Genomic DNA, 20,323 nt, shown 5'->3' with positions numbered 1-20,323 from the left:
GCTTAAAGTGCTTTAGCCTGATCAAGGTCTTTAGGCTTGATATAGGCCATCTGAGTGGAACTCAGTGGCCCGTATTACATATGCCATGATAAATGATTTATTTTTTTTGGGGGGTATTACATGTTATGAAAGTTTCAAAATGTACTAAAAACTGAGTGCACATCTTGAATCTGAAGTCTTTAAATTCAGGAAAAATTAACTTCAGCTCCAAATTCTATGGGTGAATCTATAAAGATAGAAAGTTGAACCAGAGCCTTGAATCCAATCACCCTTGACTAAAAGTGGTTGACAGGGAGGATTAGCTTATTGGTAGCAAGTCTTTGAAGCATGTGTGTGTATCTGATAGCAGGTACTCATAGGTCAGAGCTCTTGCTCAGAACCTTGTGCTTGGACATCTTGGATAACCAGTCAGTGTTTTACTTTGCTGCAGTAAAGTTAACTTAATTTCAACTGAGTTTTTAATTCCAAAAGAATGCTCCGATCATATATACTTTAGTCAAAGAAAATACCTATACTCTATTTCATGGAGGGGCAAATGCTTTTTAAGGAAGAAAATTATATTGAGGAAATGATCCTAATATTCAAGATTACCAGAATCTTGAAAAGACGGAAAGGAAATGTTACTGATTAGAATTTTAGATTAGACCTGGAGAGAACAAAAACATAATTACTAATCAGATTATTTTGCATATTAATGAGTAACGTTGATAAACAATGTAAAATTTGGCCTTTGTGTATAAAGTCACTATACTGATATATTTATTTTTTATTTAAATCACTTGTAGGGATTGCTGCACGACATTTCCTTTGTAAAGTTGTAACTCAAGACAATTCCAGGTATTCCTGTTGTTCTTATTTGCTTTTGATAAATTTCATCAATAGAAAGTTTTTCTTTCACATATTATGAAAGGTTCATTTTAAGTTGGAAACATCTCCCACCATCTATTTTCTACATCTTTTTTTAACAACATCTAGTTAAGAAAAATAAAGGGTTTGAAGTTAAGAAAATAAATAAAAGACAATGAGGCTTTGTGAACTTTGTGTACCCTCCTAAATCACCCTTAAAGGTGTAACCACAATCAGACAGACATTGGAAGAATTAGGCATATTTACATTTCATTGTATCTCAGCTGATTGAATTATTGTTTCTTTTCATCATTTGATGACTAAATACAGCAAATTAGAGAAATTAGTTATTAGGTGAAATAAAGAAGGGAAAATTACATCAGCATATCATTGGGTATGAGTGTAACTTGCCTGTTTTGGGAAGATCTGTTAAAAAAAATATAGGACAGACAAAATGTGTTTTTATCCTTTTTTGTTTTGCTTTGTTCAGACATTGTTTTAAAAAAGAAATAAGATTACACCAGCTCTGTTTATTTGTAGATCTAAATAGTAGGGAAATAAAATTATCCTTGTTAATATTTCTTCCCAAGATTTCATAAGTTTTACTCAAATGCTTGACTAAATAATTTTATCAGGGAATGTACTTATTAGCTTCAGTCAGCCATTTCAGAAAAACTGTCCCTAGATCTCTGGTCTATATGTTTCCCCATGGAAATGAATTCCTCACACTGTCCTCACTTTATTCTCAGTATAATACTTGAGGAAAAATATGCATCTAGATATTGTTTAAAATGTGGATTGAATTCTTTTATTTAGTTCTGTCTTAGTAATCACTATAACAAGTTCATTTATGTTTGGATTCTGGAAAACATCTATTTTCAAGAAAACTCCTAATCAATAGTACTTAAACATAGAGATAATTGTATTTAATTACTAAACAGATCATTCTGTTTAATGTGACAATTTCTGTGGGCAAAGGCTGAAAGAACATAACAAAACTACTATCCTGTTTTTCCTGGTCTAAAAATGTTGTGAGTAATATAGGTTGCACAGTTTTAGCACTATGAGAGAATCACAAATGGTTGTTATTGCACTAATAACCCTAAGGCCACATGCTATAAATCTAGCCATTTATAATCTATGAAATGCTTTTGATGAGGTAATCTCTCTTCAAAAAAAAAAACAAAACAAACAAACAAAAAAATATATTTTCTATAAAAACGAGAGAAAAGATATAAAATCATAACTATTTCATGGGTGCATGCCACATTCATTGTCTAAAAGTATACTACAAAAAATTAATTGTATTGGCTCAAAGAAATGTAACATATGCAGAAAATCCAGACAGATCCTGGTAAATTCATCAAATTCTGAATTTCACACATCACAGTGCAGCAATGCTCGTTAGCAGTTAATGGGCTCTAAATTTGGAATATGTAAATCTGTAAAGACAAAAAGTGGCTTAATGAGGATGAAGATCCTTTCTGTCACTCTTTTTAGATAAGTATTGATGAAACACTGAGAACATGAGTGTTTTCATTTGGTTTCTGTAATAAGTCAGAACTCATGTTAATGATTGCTTTTATAAGAATGAAAATCTGTATCGTTGAATAGTCACTGTAATGTTCAAGCAAACACAATGGGTCCTGTTAGTTTGTGTTTGTAAAACAATGACTCCTTCAAAACCAAATGTGGTAGAGAGAGTAATGTGCACAGTAAAAAGAAAATGTTCTTTCTGTATATTACAAATAATGACATTGATGTGATGAGTGACAGTTTTTTTTTTTTTTAATGGAACATATATCTGACTCTGAGACATACCAATCAGTGGGAGCAGTACAAAATATGGAATAATTCCAGTAGCACTCCAGTGTTAGTAATGCTATTATAAAGTGCAGAGTAGAGTGCAGTCAGCGAATCACAATAAAGAAAAGTTGACTGCTGTGAAAGTGATTTTAATGGGCTGTCAAAATACTTTTTCCATTATATTCTTGTTTGCACACCGCAGCCTTCATTATTATTATTTATTTAAAATATTAAAATGTTGGATGAAAATGTTGGTGTAGTCCAATAGATATTCCTTTGAAATCTAGATAACTAATCTAATAAAAATAATCTAATAGTCTAATAAAAAAATAACTAAAAGAATCCATTTATCCAAAGATTTCTGTATGGAAATTACTTTTTTTTTTTTTTTTTTTCCATTGGATATGAATAAATGGAATGGAAAGGATTAAATGCCATGCAAACTGGAGAGTACTGTAGTGACATTTGGCAAGGGAAACGGATTTTATAATTTAAAAACAACAGTAAATAGGGATTATTTTCTGTCTAGGAAGAACATATATTTGCTGAGATAACATTTCCTAGTGGAGTTTCCTCCTATTTGTGCTGTTCAGAGATTGAGACAGAATGTGATCCTTCTGAAAATAGTTATATGTCCTTCTTTCCACTTTAAAAAATATGTTCTATCTTACACATAAACAAACTATGTTTTAAAATAGGAATATCATAAATTCTGAAACAATATTTCTCTTGAGTAAACACAAGAAAAATTCTGTTGTGAATCTATTACTCTGAAAAGTCAGTTCAAGTTGCTTTCAGGGTTTGTTATGTCTGTGGATCCTCTTGATTTAATTAAGCCTTGCAATCCTGTATCTACATCACAGAACTGAATTTCAGTAGTATTTTAGGAATTTCAACAATATTTTCTGGCACAAAAAAAAAAAAAAGCCTAGAAAAGTTAAAATGAGCAGATCTTCAATGAATATTTGGAATTTTTATAATTTTAATTTCTGAATACCATAAAAAAATATCTCAGATCATACACAATACTGCCAACAATACATGTCGGTGGATATAAGGGAAGATAGAAGAGTTTTACTGGTGCACACAGTTTTTCAGAGCACATCTTTGTGGCTGGGTGCAAACAGCTGCATACATACATTTTTGTGCACTGGTCTAGAAACTGTATAATGGCATTAACATAGCATTGAGTGTGAACTAAATTATCTATCCTCTTAGTAAGGCTTATTAGCTCAGACTTACAACTGTTCTGTTGTGGCAGTGTAGCTCAAAATGCAGGCAGAGTGGACTCATGCCATCTGCACCCAGACATGTAGATTTACCCTGAGGCAAAGTGCCCTAAATATTGGAATTGTGACACTGGGATTTCATGTTTCTGTTCTTTGGAAATAAATCAAACTTAGTTTGTCATATAAGTTTCTTGTAACCTTTATGTCTGGCCAAGTCAAAACAAATGTCTTCTTCATCACTGAAATTCCATCTGTTTCATGTATCAGCTACTGAAAAACTACACACACATGTGACAGACAATGTAATTTGTGTTCAGCTGTAGAAGGTTTTGTGAATCTTCAGCTGTACACACTATCAATAAATCTTAACATTTCCATTTTCAACTTAATATACTAACACCTGAATATCCTCATTAGAAACAAAGAAATTGTATCCTGGATCAGTACTTAGACTATGATTTGAGGACTAAAAAGTGATACTGAAATTATTCTCCTGAAAAAGAGACTATTGCTCCTGCACTAAGAGAAAATAACCTTATTAAGAGATGTGGGAAAATGTGCAATATAGAGAATTAACTTATTGTATGTACTTAGCTAATAAAAGAAGGCTTGGCTAACTAAAGGGTGGTTTGAACTTTGAACTTTTCACTCATGGCTTTAGCTGAATTTCAGTATAAAAGACAGCTTCCCCCAGAAACAAGGTGCATTTTTCTGTAAGCATATGGCAGGTTCTAGGCACAAGGAAACCAAGCCCTTGATAAAATTTGGTGGGAACATCTGTTCAAGAACCTACTGGGAAAGTATCCCAGACATTGGAAGAAACCTCAGTTCAGCATCCAGCTGCAGCAGTAACATATAATGTAGGAGAAAAAAGGCAGGAGAAAGAAGTAAAGCTGGCTAATACATTTCACATATCCATGGACTAGCAAACCTACAAATAAATGGATTTACTATGGATGATAACAAACATTTTTAAATGCAGGGAACAGAACCAAGGATCTAACTTTAGCTGGGTTTGTTTCCAGTATAGCTGAACATCTTACAGATTCACTAGAAATTGAGAGAAGATAAAAGAACATAAAATGTTATGTACTATGACTTGTCCTGTTTCAGATATACAGGTTCAAAAATGCTGCCATGTATAACAACTGTCCAAATTGCTTCACACAAAACTGAGGCTCTTATTTCTGACAACAGTTTACAAATAAAACTGAATTTTTAGTGTTTTACTCTTGGGAGGGACATGTATGCACATATTGTGAAGAAGGTAGATTTTAACATTGCAGAAAAATAATTTGCACAAAAATAATATTGGAACTAAAAACTTTTGTTTTCAAAATGAAGATTCCCAAAACCTTCTTCACAATCAAGAAGGAAGGAGGTGGTGGTGAAGGAGGTTATAAAAAAATAATAGTCTTGGTAGAGGATTGTTTAGTCACTAGGCTACTGTGTTACATTGTTACTAAGGAGAAGACAGGTATACACAGAGGATGCTTTAATTAAAATTGGTATTTTCATATCAGGGCAGAGTGTTAATTTAGGTCAGGCTGATATATCATGAATCACTGCTAAATTTTTATCATGCCTTACAAATGTCTACTAACTTTCTAAAGCATATCTGTCCGAAAGATTATGAGCTGGCTTTTTTGTTAACTTTGGTTAGAGATGATTTGATATAATGATTTGTGGTTTCCTGGGTATGCACATGCACATGAAAGTGCATACTGTATGATGTTTTAAACAGTTCTTTTCTGCGAGGCATGATATAAAAAGATGACTGCACATGACTGCCCAGCCCCACTGCAGCCCTGCCATCAAGCCCACAGAGGTATGGAAGGGAGTCCCTCTGCCATGGCATTTTGGGGGCTTGGAGTCAGGTGGGATCCTTGTTGCAGTTAAGTGTTGGAATTTTGGTTATTTGGCTTCTGCTTAAGGAAGTTTTGCTCTATCCTCCCTTCTTCATCTCATACTCCACTGTGTCCCTGGGGAGTTGACCAGCTCTTGGTTACCATGATGCTTCCTGAGGGACCTTCTTAGTACTTTTGAGACAAAGTCTTTATCTCTTAGACGTCATGTTCAGGAAAAAGCTTAATAATAAAAAGCATAGTTAAAAAAAACCAGCAGTCTTTAGTTTATACTTTGGGGTTCAGACTAGATAACTGCCAAAATACAGCTGTCACTTATTTTCTTTTTCTCTTCATGCAGCCAAAGAAGAACAAAATTATAGTCGTCTAGGTATACAAATAATATGTGCTTGTATTATAGCAGCACTGGCAGCTCCCATCTGTGATTAAGTCTCCCTTCTAGCAAGCAGTACCAACACAGACTCTGAATCACTCTGCAGAATCTGAAATAAAAATAAGCTCATGTTGATGAAACAGGTGCTCGAACGGGTTTTACCTACAGAATCAGGCAATGGAAAAGAAAACAGCAGTGGTTCAATGACCAGGAATTCAGGTAAAACTGCATTACCCACTACTACATAACAAATACTTTGCTTCTCCTTAATCATGACAACCATCAGAAATAAATATCATGTTGTTGTGGCCAGCTGTTGACAGACCTTATCCTCCTGCATTTCAGGCTAGCCAAATGTGAACCAGCGCAAGTCCTGAAGTCATATAGCTACAGCATTGCATCACTGGGTCTGAGCAGGTCAGTGTGCAGGAGACTACAGGAGACTACATGAGACTTGGATCTAACTGTATTTTTTGAAGTAGACGTCTAGAATAGTTCATTGGTGCTTTGTTACAGGGTTACAGGGAAATTAAGACTAGTTCTGGCTCAAATGACCCTTGGAAACACAAAGACCAAGAGCCCAAAGTTATCTTATTTTGCCTGCTGTTGCCTAGATCTTATGAAATACATTGAAATTTCTCATGGTTTCCATCTGAAATAATTAAAAACCCCTCTTGAGTAGACAAAATTCAGCCAAGAATGTCCCAAAAATTTAACAGACCTCAAGAAACGCCTTTCCAAACCCACACTAACATCTGGATTGTAACAGGACACAAATCTAGCAAGTTTAACCAAAAGCCAGCTTTTGTTAAAGACGTTTCTTGTAACTGTAAACAGAGTTACTCTTTTGATAGACAGCATCTGTTACATTTTTCATGAACTTTGAACATAAATGCTCCACTTCCTGGATAGTTTCACAACTTGATGGCAACCTCCTTTTTGTTTTTATTCTCATTGTCTTGCCATTTGTATACTCAAGATCATTGTGTTAGAGATTCAGAAAAAACAGTCTCCTGGGGCTTCCAGCAGTAGTCCATTTTGCCTTGTATTTGTTCTCCAATTAAGCCTGTAATCCTGTGAGTAAATGATTCTAATATAATTAATCAGGACTGCATGCATTCAAATCACTGCTGTGGCGACACGGTAATGCAGTTGTGTTAAAGATTGTTCACAGAGCAGCTAAGTCCAGCTGCAGCTGAAGGACCTGTAAAATGAGAAAAATTATGGGGGAAAGGAGATCTGGTTTTTGACAGGAAACTTTTTTCAAATCTAAAACTGCAGATTGTCTGCTCACTATTAGCAGTGTGCTGGGCTGGCACCCAAAACCAGGGAAATGTTTTCAATCACTGTCAGTGCCATTGTAAGAATAGTAAGCAGCTGATAAAGGCTTTTTGATCTATTTCTTCCAAGTCCACTGTTAACAATTTTTGTCCTTCAGCATACATAATTGACATGTATAAATTCAATGTATTTTAAAGATTGGTCAACTTAGAGTGAAAGAAAAAATATTATAAAATATTTCTTTTACTACTACCACTAAAAAAAAAAAAAAGAGGAAAAAAAGAAAAATAACTTTCTACCTTTCTTAACTGCTCCATTCTGCCTTCTTATACTGTAACAGCACTGGGTTGTACAAGATGGAATAATACTTTCTACTCTTCCAGCTGGACGAATGCAAGAGGAAATGAATATTTTTTGTGCTTTACAGGTTAAATGGGGAAAGATACAGCTTTTTAATTATCCAAAGAATAATCAAAGACTAATTAAAATGAAACTGTACCATGATTTTTTTAATAGAGCACATAATACAGGCACCAGACTGCACTATAAGAAGCCCCTACACAGAATGCACTCTGGATGTTAGGGAAAAAAAAAAAAAAAAAAAAAAAAAGACATGCCCCAGATGGGTACTGTGAGATCTCAATAGTTGTTTTCTTGTTATTGTTGATTTTTTTTTTATTCACCAACATCTTTGAATCTCATTATTCAAATCCAAGCTGCATCTATTTTAGTGTAGAAAAATGAACAAGTCCATTTTCTGTAATGACTGCATCACTCAGGTGATGGCAACATTGCTGCTGGCAGCTGATGACAGTGTAGTGAAGCACTGATGCAACTTGAAAACTGCTGTTACTTCTTTGAATAAGGAATATCCTAAGAAACATACTGATAGTCTTCTAATTTAGTTCACGTGCATAATCCTGGATTATGCATTGTCTATTTTATATAGGCTATTACTTTCTTTATTGTGCATCAATATCAGGAGTTAATTAATATCTAAGAAACAACTTGAAAGAGAGAAGAAAATACACCAGAAGAATTTGCAGGTTGGAAATAGATTTGTTTTCTTACTTTTATCCTTGCGTTCACCCCAGGATGATTCAATATGTGTTTTAATTTTTCTGGCAACTGCCTTTAGTAAGACATTGTAATGCATGTTACAACTATCCTGTTTATGTGATCTGATTTTGCACTTAATATGTAACTGAATTTCATATCATGCTGGTAGAATAAGTACAACTCACCAAGATGTTCAAAACTGCATAGTGATTATGAATGTTTGTATTGACAGACTTTAAACAGGTCTGATATTCAAAAAGCCGATCATTCACCATGTTGGATTGGTAGCTTAGGTCCCTATAACTCGAATTGCAAAGCAAGACGGAAAAGTTTAAGATCTGCTTGACAAACTGGTAGAAAGAAATAATAATTTTCATTCTTTCTTCTGTTAAGGTTTCTGGGATTTCAAGAAATATGTTAAATAGGCAGTTCATGAACAGACAGAAGGTCACTATTATCAGCAAGATTTCTACAATCTGAGCAGAAAAGATTGACCTCAAGGGTGTGGTCTCCAGGGTTCAGACTCAACAGGTACTCACGGCTTGGCACTTGCCTGAGAACCAAGGCATGTTGTTTATTTAACATTGCTAAACATTACAAAATATTGCTGAAAATTTGAATTATTGAGAGCTGTCTGTCAGAAACTGATAGCAACCGTGTTTGGCAAGTAATAGTTTTCAGTGACTGACGAAATAAATTAAGGAGGTAAGAAATTGTGTCAGAACCTTTCCCAATGGACCTTATAAATACAGACAAATAACTTATTCACCAAATAGCCATAAGCTTCCGTAAAACAATAACTTACTGTCTTTGTGTCTGGGAACCTACCGATAACTGGTGCATGTAAATACCAAGATTAAGATTCCTGTGCTGTTTTCAGTCTAGTAACATATGTGGTTTGACTTCTGCGTGTATATGTGGATATTTAATTGCAGTTCTGTTACAGTCCACCCGTGAATGTGGATAAAAGAAGTGGTTTAGATAGCTCCTGAAAGATGACTTCTGGATAATACTCAAATCCTGAATGCAGAATAAGGACCTTTACAGTGATATGTGGTAATATATTTGATAGGTTAAATCATTTATTTTTCTATGTTTCTGACTTACCCAGGCTTATTAACTGGCAAATATGTTTCCCTTTTCAGAATGAAATTAGTGAAGCTGATATAAATCTTTATATAAGAACTGACTGCCAGAAAAGATTCTGAGCTTTGCTAAATTAATCTGTAAGAATTTTTAAAATTAGATGAAGTATGAATTTTGTATGTATGAACTTTGAAAACTGTATACACTGTCCCTTTCTTATGTAGAAATATCTAACAATACTACTAATAAGAAGAATTTGAATAAACTGTACCTAGATTTTTTTAAAAAAGGCAATAAAAATACTTATTTATTTTGTTATTCCCAATTAAACAAGATTACATCTAAAGTAAAATAAGCTACAGAATCCAGATGACAAGCTAGCACCAGAACAGTCCTGCCTTTTACAATGAGGTGTACTGTTTTACTAGACACATATTAATTCCTGCTTTCTTCTCAAGTGGCACTGCCAAGAGGAAACACGATTTAGACCTGTCACACCACTTGTCTCTTCATCAGCTTAGTCCTGCCTGCTTGTTGTATGTTTTCTGCTGATACAATAGTGGTGGAAGAGAAGGAAGCAATCAGCAATGAGATTGAAGCTACTTATAGTGAGTGCTAGAAGCTTGTCATGCTGTTGGACAGCTTGTTCATGTACCCAGCACCTGTGCTGTCTTTTGATTTAAAGTTTAAGTCATAACACGGAAGAGAAAGGAAACATATTTCTCTCTCTGACTTTAAATTTGAAATGCCAGAGGGACTGTTTGATAAGCTGATATATACACAATATGTGAGTTTTAAACGACTTAGAAGGATATTAGGCATTTTTATCCCTTCCCTTCCCTTCCCTTCCCTTCCCTTCCCTTCCCTTCCCTTCCCTTCCCTTCCCTTCCCTTCCCTTCCCTTCCCTTCCCTTCCCTTCCCTTCCCTTCCCTTCCCTTCCCTTCCCTTCCCTTCCCTTCCCTTCCCTTCCCTTCCCTTCCCTTCCCTTCCCTTCCCTTCCCTTCCCTTCCCTTCCCTTCCCTTCCCTTCCCTTCCCTTCCCCCTTCCCTTCCCTTCCCTTCCCTTCCCTTCCCTTCCCTTCCCTTCCCTTCCCTTCCCTTCCCTTCCCTTCCCTTCCCTTCCCTTCCCTTCCCTTCCCTTCCCTTCCCTTCCCTTCCCTTCCCTTCCCTTCCCTTCCCTTCCCTTCCCTTCCCTTCCCTTCCCTTCCCTTCCCTTCCCTTCCCTTCCCTTCCCTTCCCTTCCCTTCCCTTCCCTTCCCTTCCCTTCCCTTCCCTTCCCTTCCCTTCCCTTCCCTTCCCTTCCCTTCCCTTCCCTTCCCTTCCCTTCCCTTCCCTTCCCTTCCCTTCCCTTCCCTTCCCTTCCCTTCCCTTCCCTTCCCTTCCCTTCCCTTCCCTTCCCTTCCCTTCCCTTCCCTTCCCTTCCCTTCCCTTCCCTTCCCTTCCCTTCCCTTCCCTTCCCTTCCCCTTCCCCTTCCCTTCCCTCCCCTCCCCTCCCCTCCCCTCCCCTCCCCCCCCTCCCCTCCCCTCCCCTCCCCTCCCCTCCCCTCCCCTCCCCTCCCCTCCCCTCCCCTCCCCTCCCCTTCCCCTCCCCTCTTCCCTCCCCTCTCCCCTTCCCCTTCCCCTTCCCCTTCCCCTTCCCCTTCCCCTTCCCCTTCCCCTTCCCCTTCCCCTTCCCCTTCCCCTTCCCCTTCCCCTTCCCCTTCCCCTTCCCCTTCCCCTTCCCCTTCCCCTTCCCCTTCCCCTCCCCTCCTCTCCTCCCCTCTCCCTCTTTATTCATTTTTTTCCTTTTTTTTTTTCTTCTTTCATAAATACATTTAAAGATTTTCATTTTATTTAAAGGATATCTGTAGAAAATAAATGTTTCAAAGAAATCTCTTGGAGTTATCAGTAATTTGAAAATTCTATGCAGAACTAAAGTTCCCTGAAAGATACAGAAAGACCTCAATAAATACTGAGTTCACCTGATGATTAATTGGACATTCATGTTCTTCCTTAATTTTCCCTCCTTAAATCTCTTCCAAGTCTGACTTCAGAATAATGAAGAATATTATAAACAGGGACTTTCTCTTCCCTTGAATAACACTTGGTCTAAAGCAGTAGCAATAAAAACAGAAGTCATAGGAGTCCTGCAATATGTGCAGGATTTTCAGATGGGTTAAAGCATGTTGAGCTTCCAGATTGTAACTTAAATGTTTGGCAAAGAGTTTGTCTAGCATCTCCTACTCTTCTTTGGTTGCTAATATAAGTTACACTAGACAAACTCAAACAGCAGGAGTGACTTTATTTTAGAGAGAAAGAGTAAATGAATAATGTTTAGATGCATTTTTAAAAAATAATGTATATGTATATATATATTCTATGGACCTCTGAAAATAAAAAATCCAAAAGCTAAGAGGAAAGTTAGAAGTGAAATTATGCTACATATCAGCATAAGGTAAAAACAGTTGTTCTATAGCATTACTAGTTTAGTTATGTTTACAATGAATGCCAGCTACTTGGTGTCTGACACTAGTATCACTGAAGATAATTGCGTAAGTAGAAGAATATACAATTCATTGTACTACTGACTGCTACCCCATTCAGCACAAAGGCTTTGGTTCAGTTAGAAAAAAAACATCCTTGCAGTGCATGCAGTCTTGAAGAATTCATATTTTTTTGCAATAGTTACATGCAGGGGAACTACTTAGATGTTATGAGGCACCCTGTCAAAACAAATGACTTACACAGTATGCTCTTTACTCATATGCGTTTATGTCTGTAGGAAACAGTTTAACCTCAGATGTTTTTTGCAATGTAAGAGCAGTTGTGTATTGGGAAGACTCGAGGGAAGTGGGGGGAAAAAAAAAAAAGGTTTTCTGTTTTATTGATACCAGATAATTTCATTAAGCTAACTTTTGAAGGTAAAACTGCTGATCTGGTCAATGGGAGTTTTACTTAACAGTTTCAAATTTAGTTCTTAGCAACATCTATTTAATACAGAGTATCTGGAATCAATCACTTCCTTTCTTTTGTAGTCACATACATAATAGGAAAGTCAAATGACATGCAATCCTGAACAAAGAACTGCAGGAGTTAGCTTTATTGTAAGTAAAACTAAACCTTAGGAAAATTAATGAGTAATGGCAACATTTCCTTAATATGTTGCAATTTATCACATATCTATGACACTCTCAGAGTAATTCCTTTATTTTCTCCTTCCTTCTGTTCGTGTGATTTATTTAACCTTCAATACACTGTTTTCCTCTCCCTCATGTTTAGCTTCTAATTTGTATTCTCTCAATCTCTCCCTGTATTTTGTATTCTCTGTATGTGTAATCTGTATTCTGACATTCTCTCTGTATAAGAGCTGTATTCACATCTTTACACTACAGGTAAGTACAATTTTTAAGTGCCTTTCTGTAAACGGAAAATGTGGAAAAGATATGTAATCTTCATCAGAACAAAATGATTTGGATCAACATTAGGTTGGATAAAGATTGATAGTTTAGGGCTCCCTGGACTGGATATGATTATGTATTCAACTTCAGTCCCCCTACATTTGTATTTATTATATCATATCCTCTTTTTTTTTTTTTTTAAAGGTACTACCTTGTGTGACTGTGTCCAAGCTCATACCAAAGAAGTTTAGCAATAAGGCACAGAGATTAAGTAATATACATTACATTTGCAGTGATCTGGTAAAACTCTGGATGCAACTCAGTTATCCAAACACACAAGTATACAATACTAATCTGGGATAAGCCATGGTATCCTGCCACCTTCTACCTGCTGATCCAGAAAGCTGCAGGTCTCCCAGGAATGCCTTATGAAATCTGTCTGTCTTGTGTAAATGTCTTGGACAACCAAGAGCACCTCAAAACATGGGTCCAGAGGAGGGCCACAAAGATGATCAAAGGGCAGGAGCACCTCTCCTATGAAGAAAGGCTGAGAGAGCTGGGGCTGTTCAGCCTACAGAAGAGAAGGCTCCAGGGGGACCTCACTGCGGACTTCCAGTACTTAAAGGGGATTTATAAAAAAGATGGAAAGCGACTCTTCTCAGTCAGATAATGAGAGGACAAGGGGAAATGGTTTTAAATTAAAAGAGTGGAGATTTGAATTAGAGATTAGGAGGAAATTCTTCATTCAGAGGGTGGTGAGGCACTGGAACAGGTTGCCCAGGAAGTTTGTGAATGCCCCATCCCTGGAGGTGTTCAAGACCAGGTTGGATGAGGCCCTGAGCAACCTGATCTAGTGGGTGGTGTCCCTGCCCAAGGCAGGGGGGTTGGAACTAGATGATGTTTGAGTTCCCTTCCAACCCAAGACATTCTATGATTCTATGAAACACCTATGACTAATTCAGGTAGCTGATACTCCACAGTATCAGGTGTTCATCTGAATTAATGTTGACACAATCTGGAGCTGAAACCTGTCCATAGAGTCACTATACACATTGTTCCTGTATTAGACTCATATCTAATTCCATATTTCAGATGGAACATAAAATATGGTTCCTGATGACATTTGGCCACCAGTAGTTATGGGACGGTTACAGTTTTCACTATTTTAACTAGATCTATATGTGGGAATTCCACATTTCCTATTTAACATTTGCATTTATTATGGTTGAGTCAGTAAAAGAATTTAAAGTCACTGGATGGCATATTGTTATTACTACATGTTATATTTCAGATACATGTATACGTTTGCACACAAGCATGCATGATCTAGCATTTTAATTAAAGAGGATGCATGGATCAATGTTGGAAAGCAGAATTGCTCTATATAATTGAATATTTTAATCACAGTTGAAGGAATAGTAATTTTGGGGGTTGTAACTGCTACATATACATGAAAAATTCCAAGAATAATGTTTGTCATTGCAGTATGTAGTTTTATTCACCTGAATACTTTAATACAAGAAGAAAAAAAATATATATATATAAATGGTGGCAAAAGAGGACAGGGGCAGTATGGAGGACCAAAGTTGGATTACCTTGATAAAATGTGAGGCATAATTTAGGGCAGGTAAAGTTAAAATTGAGAGGTGATATATGCAGTTGTTTTGGTGCACTCCAGGTCGTGTCTTGGTTTTTGGTTCTCCACATAGGTGGATCTCAGAAGTGTTCGGTGGAGCATATGATAATTTCTACAATACTGATTTATCCATGTTCTTTTTTTACATAACTACATATAGTGTCTGTTTAGAGACTAGAAATGCATTTAGGTATATAACACCAGACAGAATGTAAAAATTCTTCTGTATTCCATAGTCTAAGTGTAGGCAAAACTGCCAAGAGCAGAGAGTCCCAATGTACCTCCTATGACAAAATAATATATTTGGCACATATCTTGATTTTATCTGAAGATTACCTTGTGTTTCATGCTTTCCTCAGTCCCTGCCCAAAAATAGAAAGTGAATTTCTGACTGGCTCATGACATGATTTATTTATTTTTCCTATGTTATTTCTAGGTTAAGGCTTATTTGTAAGCCTCTTCAATGCAAGGCATTTCATGCCAAGGGTCAAGCAGGCTGGACAAACCAGTCTATAACCCTGAAAATGTGGTTGCATTAATGGATAATCAAATGCTAATGGTCTAATTAATGTCTAAAGCTACAAGTTATAAGAAAAACAAAAGAGAGAGAAAAAAAAAAAACTTGTAAAAAATAGAAAGCTAACATTGTTTTATTTTATTTTATTTATTTATTTTATTTTATTTTATTTATTTATTTTATTTTATTTTATTTTATTTTGGCTCAGATGAGAGGATCAGCTCAAATTCTTTTTACTAGATTGGCACTCAGTCTTTGATCATGCTTGTAGAGAGTGTGCTCTGTGTTTTACTGAAACTGGCTATTGTTCAGCAGAACTGAGCTAAAACCCTTAAATTACCTGTAAGTGCTCCTCAGTCACAGCTTTAACTCAGATCACTGGGTATGGCTTTAAAAAAAACAGGAAGAGATAGGATAAAATCACCACCAAATCTGCTGTCAGATTATTTTAAGACACTCAGTTCCAGTCAGTTAAACTGACTCAAAAACATGCTGGTAGAAAAACAGTATAGTGGAAATGAACTTAGTGAACTCAAAAGAAAAACAATAGCATCAGACAATGTAGACTGCTTCCCCGAGCTTCCTGTCATAGTTAGTCCCTAAATCCCAACAGAGCCTGTGAAGGCAAACAACATTTTATAAAGCAAACACAGAAGTCTGGGTCTTTCCTGTTTTTCATAATGAGGTCACCTGAAAAATGAATTAGATATATCTCAGGTGTTTGTTTTTTGTTGTCTTCTGCAGCTGTTATGCAGAGAATGGAAGAGTTTTCTTTCCTGTTATTTATTTTTTTAAGAGATTCTGGACATGCCAACACTGAAGAAAAAAGAAAGCATGAAAAGCATGGACTATGCAAACAATGTTTCTGTATACAGGTCATCAATCCTATGAGTCAAAAGAGGAAAACGGAATTCAGGATGCTGGGCAAACATTAAAATTATTCACAAATGAGTTGTAAATTGCCCTGTTAAAAAGGCAACAAGAAGTTTGTATGAGATGTTTGAATGGCACAATATTATTCAGGAACTGCTTGCAATTGAATGTGGTAAATTCAATAACATAACTCCGTACATTGTTCAAAAGCAAAAGGAAGTACCAACAAAGTACTATATAATATTTATTATGAAATATAAAATTAAACAGCAAGTTATGGAAGCACATAAAACTTTGCTTAGTACTTCTTTTCTTCTTATTTATTTATTTATTTAGTTAGTTTTCATCATCATTCTTATTAAGCAAAATGCCCATTGGACCCTTCTATATTTTACAGACACTAGAATGTTGCAGTCTTTGAGTGAGAAAATTTTCTCAGTGTTATGCCTATAATAGATTATATTACACATGTAACATTGATCCAGGAAGCAAATGGGCATGTGAAATGTGATACATTATCCAGAAGCAATTACAAAATGGTATGCCTGTTAAAATAGCCTAGGCACAATGTCTGAAAGGTGAATCCATAAAAAGGAGGAAAAAACAAACAGCCATAGACCTAACATAAAACTTTAACAGACAAAAAGGAAATCCAGTTCTTCTGCTTATCTTAACTGTCTCAGTTTTGCATCACTGTAATCATTAACTTCAATGTGGCTGCTTCTCTTGTTCATCCATGTGAGTTGGGTCACATTTCAGCCAATCATATCTCCCTGAGTGTGTTAGCAGTTTGTGTTCTGAAGATGAGTTCTTTCAGTAGCTCCTGAAGCTGGTCTTCAATTGTGTTAATTTTAGGTATGTTTAATTGTGTTAATGTGATTGAGTCTACCCATGTGCAGCTACACAGCAAACTGATGTTTACCTTTAAACAATGTGCATGATTTCAGCTAGAACATAGTATAGACTTATTTCTGGCACTTCTTTGCTTCAGTGCTGAAATGGAAGATTTTTTTTTCCCCTACTGGGACCATTTTAATGATAGCCTTTCTTTATGTAACTGTTCATGTAATGACATTTGATAGCAATAAAATAAACACATCCAGATATTTATTTTTTTTTAATGAAACTCCAAGGAAGATGTTAGCTTTCACTTCTGCTAACTAAAATAAGAAATTTTTGTACTAATTTTTATTTAATTCTATATAGTCGCTATGTCTTTTTGCCTCCTAGAAAGGCAAACGAACAAAGCACCAAAATGCATCAAAGGTGATCAGGTTCATTAAATTTTAAACCACAAATATATGTAGACATTTACTGCCTGATTGGATACTGAAAGATTAACTTAGCATATAAGCCACAAGTTCAGTTAGATGGCTCAAATGGTTAACATGTTCCTGATTTATTGTTCTCCAGGGACAAAGGGAATTGAAATTTGACAGACAGAATTCGCTGTACCCACTTACTATCCAAATATTAATTCTGAGAAGTTAGAACATATGCATAACAAGCAATGCATCTTTTCATTTTGTTTTGTTTTTCAAGCAGTATACATCTTAAAATAACACAGAAAGCGTCTGAATACCCAAGCAATTCCTATAGAGTGAACTGGTGCACAGGAAAAGGAAAGGTGTCTGTCCAAGAAGCACTTCAAGGAATCCTTAAATACATTCTTGATTTAATGCAACTCACCAGTCAAAGCTTTTGAGCTCTTAAGCATCATAGGTCTCTCTGAGCAGCAGAAACAATGGCAGCATTCTTTTCTGGGAAGAAAGCACATAAGATAAAGAATGTGTGAGCTGTAGAGATAAACTGGGTTACAAGTTGAGAGCATCTGTAAAATGTGATACAAAAAGTACTTATCATACCAAATTATCTGTTTACCTACTGCACTTGACTCATCTAAGTGCAGTAGGGAACCTTTGGTTGCACTTGCCTTTTAGGAAAAGACCACAATGTAAATAGAGTTTAAACTTCTGATACTCATTTGTATATCTAATTTTTTCTCCTACATACATAAAATAACATATACATCCTTTAAAATTTAATGTCTTTCAAAATCTTCTCCAAATGTTTTAGTAGAAAGTTTTCTTGCCATAAAGCGCTGTAATGACAGAAGTGAAGCTTTTTATGACCAGATTTTTTTTTTTTTAATGGTATGACAGTAGTATTTTTTAAAAAAAAAAAAAAAAGTAAATTGACTTTATTATGATAGAGTAAAATCTAATAAGATCCATGTATCACATAAAATCTTTGGAAAATTAAGTGTGCTTACTTTGTTCAGCATGCTCAATGTGCAGACCATGCGGATTCTGTAGTAGTGATAAGGGATAACAATACAAACTTCAAAATCATTTAGAGCCCTTTATAATGACTACTGTAGAACTTTCAGGCAATGAAACATTTTGGAGTTAACTACTTGCAGGAAAGCTGTCATCAACAGAATGAGATTTCCTAGATTTGACCCCTACACTCTTGCTCAGGCAACCAACAAGCAACGGGCAGTTTCCACTTCTATGTCCTCGACTGCTTTTCCTGCAAGTACTTCCCTTCTTTCATCTTTCTCAGGATATTAATGCTTGAACAATACTTCATCTCTGTTTTGCCCTGAAGGTGGAGTGTTTGCAATAGGTATACTTATTTCTGGATTTTTGCCATCTGTGGGGTGCTGGGTTTAATGATCCCATTTCAGCTATACACACAGCTTACTCTTAGTGAAAGCATAAAGCATTCTGACTAGATAGCTAATGATTTGTTCTTGCCAACTGTGTTTTTCTAATCCCATTACCATAATTTCCACTGAAAACTCTGTTTACATCACTTTAAGTTTAGACTCCAGGTAAATGAAAGTTAGTAATTTAGTGCTATGAATGTGCCTCACTATACTAATTAACGTTACATATTATAGGTCTTCTCTCTCTCTCTCTCTTTCTTTTTCTCTCTCTCTCTTCTTCTTCTTTTTTTTTTTTTTTAAAAAAAAAGAAAAAAGATCCAGAAGAAAAAAATTGCCACACATGTTTATGAAAAAAAGCAAGTGAGGGGACTTAGACTGCATATATCACATAAATTATCCCCTATTCTTAATAAAAACTGTGCACTGTAATTTAAAGCCAAAGTACAGTCACCTATTTTCCATTGCTGATGAACTGTATTACCACCTGCCTTGACTCCATCCTTTGGGGGGCTGCCAGCATTGTTACAATTTAATGCTTTATCCCACTGTGTCAGGAAAGGCATGCCTCCCCAGTCTCACTGTCAAATGAGGGCTTGTCAACATCCCTTAATTATTGCTATTATTAGGAATGAAGGCTAAATATATGTGCTTTGTGGATAGTAATGTCTATTGTCTGTTTTAGTTTGGTTAGATTCAGTTGTACTATTAGGAAACAGAATAAAGATTTAATTGAAAGATGATTTTAGAGCCAGGTCTCTGAGCTTATTTGTCATTGTTTGTAATGAATTTTGTGCAATTTGTGTTTATAGTCCAAAATGCCAACACAAGAGGTGAGAATACATGTTCAGCAGACTAGGAAATATATCTTTCTCACTAAAAATAAAATAAAACTCAAATCCCTGGGACACTATGGAATCACACAAGAATGCCAGGGACATTTTCATTCTGGGCAGGATGAAGATTATGAGAATGTCAGAAATTGGGTTCCCATTGTTGTTTACTCAGGTTAACAGTTACTTCTAGGAACTGTGGTGTTGTAACTGGTTGACTTGCACATGTGTTGAGAACATGTGCTGTCTGGGGTGGCTACTGATCTGGAGCATTTCCATTGCTGCCAAGGAACAACTACTATTTGGAACAAGGATTATGAAGAAAGGGAAACCTACTCTTTGTATCTAAAATGTAAGAGAATATTCAGTAAGGAATGTAGATAGCTGGGGAATAATCATGTGGATTTTTGAGAGTTGATAGGACAGAGAATTTTTAATATCACTGGAAACAAGAAAATTCTTGGTCAAGTTGCCTTTTAAATTATTAGTCATGTTCTGTTTGTTTCCAGTGATGAATATATGCTGGGCTTTGGGGAACACAAAATTTGTATTTCCATTGCCATGATGTGCCAATAGGAAAGTGTTCTGATCTCCTCAGTATCAGGCAAGAAACTCCTAGAACTCCTGGGTGAGTCTCTGACAAGGTACATTACCTGTGCTGACATAACAGGTCATCATAAAGGTGTCCAGCTCCCCAGAGGTGTTACCTCTCCTCTGACATTGTGGGTCCTCCTCTTTACATAGTTTCACCTTCAGTTTTTCTAGCTCATTAGATGCTTTATTTATTTATTTATTTATTTATGCATTTATTTGTCTGAGTTATCTTTCTCATCCCTTTGTGAGGTCAATTGGCCTGTGGAGAGAACTGCAAGCTA

The sequence above is a fragment of the Anser cygnoides genome, chromosome 1, assembly GCF_040182565.1.
Source record: "Anser cygnoides isolate HZ-2024a breed goose chromosome 1, Taihu_goose_T2T_genome, whole genome shotgun sequence".
Lineage (NCBI taxonomy): Eukaryota > Metazoa > Chordata > Aves > Anseriformes > Anatidae > Anser > Anser cygnoides.
The sequence above is the reverse complement of the archived record's forward strand: the minus strand, read 5'-3'. Positions refer to the sequence as shown.